Source organism: Quercus suber, unplaced genomic scaffold, assembly GCF_002906115.3.
Source record: "Quercus suber isolate HL8 unplaced genomic scaffold, Cork oak 2.0 scaffold_434, whole genome shotgun sequence".
In the NCBI taxonomy this organism is placed as follows: Eukaryota; Viridiplantae; Streptophyta; class Magnoliopsida; order Fagales; family Fagaceae; genus Quercus; species Quercus suber.
The window spans coordinates 599,292-605,757 of record NW_027069885.1 but is presented as its reverse complement, the minus strand read 5'-3'; the positions used below and the strand labels follow the sequence as shown (position 1 = coordinate 605,757).

Genomic DNA, 6,466 nt, shown 5'->3' with positions numbered 1-6,466 from the left:
TAAGGCTATGCTCCATATCAGCAGTTCCCATGTTTAAAGATTTCATAGAAATGTACAACATCCTATGAGAAAGATGTTTATGTGCTAAACAGTTCCAAGTAGTCCCTTAATGTATAAACAATATCATCTAAAATCCTTCTCAATTGTTGGCTATGTTACTAGATATAACATTTTGTAGTTTGTGTACTAATGGCTGCTACTGCTTAGTTGGGTAGTTCTTCTTCTTCTTCGGTGCCATCTCTGCTGCCACCATGTCCAAGGTCACCAAAAGTGTATCCAGATTTGTACTACAAGCTCTGGGAAATGGCTATGGTTCAAGTGCTTGAAAGAGAGATTGGCTTTCTTGAGGTCCGTTTGTTTCATTTTATTGTATAATTAATTGTGATTATTTAAAATCACTAAATGGACTCCTTTGTTTTGTTAAACGCTTAACTAATGGATTCTAGGCTGTTTGTTAGAATTTTCATTGATCCTATATGGTTGTAAACTGGTGAGCTTGTGTTTTATGTAATTGTTTCTCTTTATCTAATGACTTCCAAGGTCATTAATTAGGTACTGGAAGTTGTCTCTTTTAGTGCACCCGGATAAATGCCCTCATCCTCCCCCACATGGCTACCCAGCATTTATTGTGGGCACTAGTGGAACTATCATATCCCTTTGGTTTGCCAAATGCAAGTCACATGGTAGCATGAATTCATCATCAACTTGTTTTGACATGAATGGTAGAATATCATATTTGACTTGTGTGTTAATGAATGATCATTCTTTTGGGTAAACACAGCAATCTCTCCCATTTTCTATAGTGCCTATGGCATCCTCATTTGATTGGACAGTTAACTTCCTTACCTTATTCCAGAAAAGGCATATTTTTCAACAGCTACTCCCTTGAAATTTGTCCATTCCAATTCCATAGAAAATGCGAGGCCAACCTTGTTTGCATGTGCATGTCTGAGATTAAAAATTAACACTGAAATAGTTTCTCTATACGTCTTCCAAAAGGCTCAGGGCATCCACCTTTCTTTCCTGGATAGCATATTTTAGTTCTTCTAGCTGGTCCATCATATACTGCAATGTAGTCAATTTTTTACATTTGCAACTTGTTTATCTGCCATTCATGGCTTGATTAACAAGTGAAATTACAGCAAAAAAGTGCCTGTCTCTAATATTTATATCTGTTAGTCATCCAAAAAGAATTATTATATACATTTTGCTGTAAACCTAACAATAAAATGAAAAATTGGGACTGAATTGTGTTTTAGTTTATCTCATGATGCCAATAAGTCTTTGAGTAGTAACAATGCCATAGAATTACTAAGAGAATTTACTGGCATCTTTTTACAGTCTTGCCTTATTCTAGATACTATTACAAACCATAATAATAAAAATCTCCTTCTGGCTCTTGCAGGTCGAGCCAATTTGGGTAGACAACAGTTCTTGCGGGTCTATGGGCAGGCCTAATTTAATTTATCCAAGTACTTTTTAAGCCACTCTTTTAGTACAAATAGCCTTTTCATTCCACATCCTATTAACATCTTCATATACAATACCCAAGAAACATTAAATCATCTTGGAATGAGCAATTAATATATTTATTAAGGATTACTATCAAAGTGAAAAGTGGCTTGGGGTCTGACAACTGAAATCCAGGATTAATGTAATTCTGAAAATAAGAGTGAAAGTTGAGATTCTGGCACTGTTCTGATAATTTAGGATAATTTACTTCTTTTACATATGGTTTTGGAAAATCCTGAGTCTATATTTTATGCTGAAATTGTGGTAACATGTAACATGTGCAATCAGCCACTGCAAAATGAAAAAGAGGGTGTAGATTAACGAGACTATAGACTTGGCTAGTTCTCAAGTTGTGTACAGAGGAAATAGAATTCACTGGTGTAATATGTTTGCAGTTTGAGCCTTTGATGATATCTTGGGCATTTGTTCAATTATATATATATTTGGTCTATTAGTAACCTGTATATTATAAGAAATATAAGTAGGATGCAGCTTTGACATTAGCTTGGGTCTACCCTCAATCCAACTTAACTGTATGTTTGAATACAGGTTGATGGGGGGAGAGGAGGTGAGTGAAGAAAGAAGGGGTGGCCAGAATGCATTGTAATTAGTGTGTTGTGAGCATATATTTTTAATTTTTATTTTTTGTCTGCCAGTCTCTACTGCTGTACATTATTCCCCAAAGAGTACACTGACTTGGTGTTCAATTAGGTTACCTAAGTACGCAGATAAACTTTTATGTTAAAAGAGTGTCGTTATTGTTGTGCTTTTTTTTCGTTCTTCTTTTTTTTTCTTTTTTTAAATAAAAGGATTTAAAAGGTCTAACACTAGAGACAACTAGGTGGAGATCATAGTACTCACACTCTATTATCTTGTTAACAGCTTTAAGAGAACCATTTTGAGATAATTCCATAGAATGTATAATCATCAATTTTGTAATTTTGTATTACTTTACTAATCATGTACTTTTGCTATCACTATCAAGTTTTTTTAGTGCTTTCTACCCGTACTGTAGTTTACATAATTTAATTCAAAAAGTTATTTGATTGAGGCAAAAGTTGTTCATGAGCAGCTTTGTTCAATGGTGTAGAGGTAAACTTCAACCTGGGTTGAGCTGTGCTCCTCTTATCTTTAACTTTTCAATCAAATTAATTACTAAGTTCAAAATTGTGGCAGTATTTGCTGAGGTTAGTTTCTCCTATTTAAATGTTTGATATGTCCATGAAGTAACAGTGTTGCTGTGCGTTTTAGCAAAGTTATTATTTTCAAGGCTCAGTTTGTTTATTTATTTTATAATGAAATTCAAGAAAATTCTGTTTTGTATAACAAGAGTGCATTTTTGAAGAAGTTGAGCATTGAAGATATACTTTTGGTTCACTAAACTAGATGGAACTTTTGGGTATTTCGCACCAGAATATGCAGATACCTTCTTTAATTTTCTTTGACTTAAGATTAGAAGTATTATATTTTTTCTAAACTTTTCTATGCTCATAAAAATCTATAGTTGATTGTCCTTGAAATAACCAAGACTAACCAAGATTAGATTTTAAATGTAAGCATCAGACAAACATTGAACCTTCAGAAGAAATCACTAAGTGAAAAGTTGAGTGGGTACATAGGCTTACAGCATTTTACATGACTACAAAATAGCAGTCCCTTGTCTATTTCACCATTCACAATATAGAACCACTTTCTAAAAAGACAATTGATGTGGGGAAAATAATATGCAATGTGACTTGTGAAGACACCATCTTTGAACTCAAAATTGTATTCTATCTGGTTAGTTAGGACTTCATTGTGCCCCTCTCAAACTTGCAATGCTGAAAAAACTCCTCAAAGACCGCTAAGACGTCTTTCTCCACTACTCTCCAACAATGATGATAAAATGCCATAGTAAACCCATCCGGTCCTGGAGCTTTGTCCCCTTCCAAGTCACTTACAACTTGAAGTATCTCCTCTCTCTCAAACTTCCTTTCAAGCCAAGCCCTCTCCATATCCCCAATACGATCAAATTCCAAACCCTCCACAAAAGGCCTCCACCCCTCAACCTCCTTGTACAAAGTTTTATAAAATTGTACTACCTGATTAGTTACCTCGGATTCCTCCTCAAAAACCATCCCATCCACCTCCAAAGTCCTTAGCTGATTACACCTTCTATGGGAGTTAGCCATTTTGTGAAAAAACTTGGTGTTATTATCCCCTTCCTTGATACATAACATCCTAGATTTTTGTCTCCAGGAAATTTCTTCCAAGGAAAGAAGATGCTCCACTTGGGACCTCAAAGCTGCCCTATGACCTTTCTCCCCATCAGTGAGACCAAAGTCCCCTTCCTTGGGGTCTAATTTTTTCAGCTCCTCCAAAAATTGTTTCTTTTGACGCTCTACATTACCAAACTCTCGACGATTCCATTGCACAATGTCCTCTTTCAGAGCCTTCAATTTTTTTGCAAGCATGAAACTAGGAGTACCTACAAAGGAATGCCGATTCCACCAAAATTGAACTCTATCCACAAATCCCTCCGTCTTCAGCCACATATTTTCAATCTGAACGGACTTTTCCCCCTTGCCATTCCCCCTGCCTCCAACAGGATTGGACTGTGATCTGAGATAGGACGGGGTAAGATCCTTTGAATAACATCTGGGAAATGGTCCTCCCAATCTATAGTTGATTGTCCTTGAAATAACCAAGACTAACCAAGATTAGATTTTAAATGTAAGCATCAGACAAACATTGAACCTTCAGAAGAAATCACTAAGTGAAAAGTTGAGTGGGTACATAGGCTTACAGCATTTTACATGACTACAAAATAGCAGTCCCTTGTCTATTTCACCATTCACAATATAGAACCACTTTCTAAAAAGACAATTGATGTGGGGAAAATAATATGCAATGTGACTTGTGAAGACACCATCTTTGAACTCAAAATTGTATTCTATCTGGTTAGTTAGGACTTCATTGTGCCCCTCAAAACATGAGAGCTAAACTGATATTTCTGCAGAGCCTTCTGTACTGGTACTGCATTACTCTCATTCCTTGCTAGATGCATGGATTTCAGCTTATAAGTTTAGTGTTAGTTTCGTGTGAGGGCCATTAAATTCATTTTTAATACATTTTATTTGTACATGTGTATAATGTGCGTCCATTATGTCATTTGCAAGAATTTGGTTATTTTTTGTATGCTGCAGCTTTGAGATAGGAATTTGGGGGCTGGGGTTTTGACAGCAACTGTATGCTGCTGTTAATATTGTGGTGATGGTGGTGCTTGTGCGTGTAAATTCCGTTGTTTTGTGTGTTCTGTTTATCTTGTTGCTGTCAAGGTTCCATGGTTAAAGGCATACAAACTTGTCTTCTCCAATATATTTTAGACAGTACTTGAACATTTCTTTAATGAAATGCTATGGAAACAAAATAGAATGGCTTTTGTCCCTGCAAATTCATCTCATGGGATAAACAAATCCTAAAGTAGACATTTGTTATTCATATATCAAACCCATTTGTCGATATTGCCTTTTTTCTTTTTTGCTTTGCTCCTTTTTCTGCATACCTCACCATAGTCATGTATAAATTGTTGTTATCACTCTGGTTTTTGATCAATTATCAATCCTTGCGGTACTAACATTAAACTTTCATGGATGACTGAACAGTGACTGGACAGGTGACTACCAAGGTTGATTTGTATTGCTTTGGAGTGATTTTGATGTAGCTAATCACAGGTGGAAAGGCACTCAATGATTTTTGCTTATGCATGATATACTTCCATTAAGTCCTCTTGATTTCCAATTCTTTTGCTTGTAATTTTTAATTTTTTTTATTCTGTGAAAGTAATATATCTAACTCTTTCCGTGTTCAAAGTTTGGGATGAATCCAGTCTTTTCTTTGTTGTTGCTGATATTAGCAATTGTTCTGGAAAGCAAGTAGTTTTTTTACCATTTGTTTAGGGAAGTTATGAAACATAGAGTTTTGTTGTCCCGTATTTGTGGCAGGCTTTGAAAGAAGCGCTTGCACAAATTCGAGTTTGCTCTAGATTGGAAGGGCTGTTACTGAAAATGAAATTCCTAAAATAACCAAGGGTAAGCTTTTCTCTTGTTGTTGGGGCACTGCTTGGTTACTTTTTTAAAACAGGGCTTCTGGAAAGTATGTATACTGGGTTCTGAGACAGCTCTGATCCATGGCAGGTGAGGGACTGCGCATCAGCCTTACTGTGTTTTGCAAAGAAGAATAACATCCCCATTATTTTGGTCATTTGGTACATATACGTTGTCCAAGTCTTAAAGGAAGCCAACATTTTTTTTGACATGTCTATCATCCATTTTTCAAGTTGGTAACTTTTGTTTGAGAGTGAACTCTTTGGGCTGGATTTGCAACTTAAAAAAGTGTTTAGCTGCACATATTGTGAAAAACATTTAGGAAAATATATTAGATGGTATTAATGCAATTGTGTTTATGCTTATATTTTGAATCGGGTTATTAAATTTTGATCAATGTGAAAGTGGGTATCCTTTTTTTTTTTTTTTTTTTTAAAATACATTTTTCAACGTTTACAAACTATTGAAATTTATCTCAAAATACCCTTTATCAACGGTTGAGTGCATGTGGTTAAAAGGAATGAGCATATTTTAATCTACATCTATGTATATATATTTCAACAGTTTTTAATCATACTTCAACATTCATCAACTATTGATAAAGGTGTAATATTTTTTTCGACAGTTGCATAGGCTGTAAAAAAATGTTCCCAACATAGATTTCAGTGAGGGTTTTTGACAGTCGTTTCAACCGTTGAAAATGCATTTCTCGACAAATTCTAGCACTTTGAAATGGTTTCAATCGTTGAAAATAGTCAAATTTCTTGTGGTGTGGGGACATTGATCAATTCAGTATAGGAATCTTGACACCTCCTATAGTTTATATCTTATTACCTGTTGAAGGTTGCAGATCGTATGATACGTCGGGG

At 35.3% G+C, this 6,466-nt stretch overlaps 1 long non-coding RNA gene across 1 annotated transcript; it reads left to right on the top strand.

Annotated features, from left to right (window-relative positions):
• Positions 1-357: 357 nt before the first annotated feature.
• On the top strand, positions 358-6,001 carry LOC136062622 (uncharacterized). Its single transcript, XR_010624359.1, has 3 exons — positions 358-1,472; positions 5,157-5,582; positions 5,688-6,001. It is a non-coding gene; the product is annotated as an uncharacterized LOC136062622 (long non-coding RNA).
• Positions 6,002-6,466: the final 465 nt, after the last annotated feature.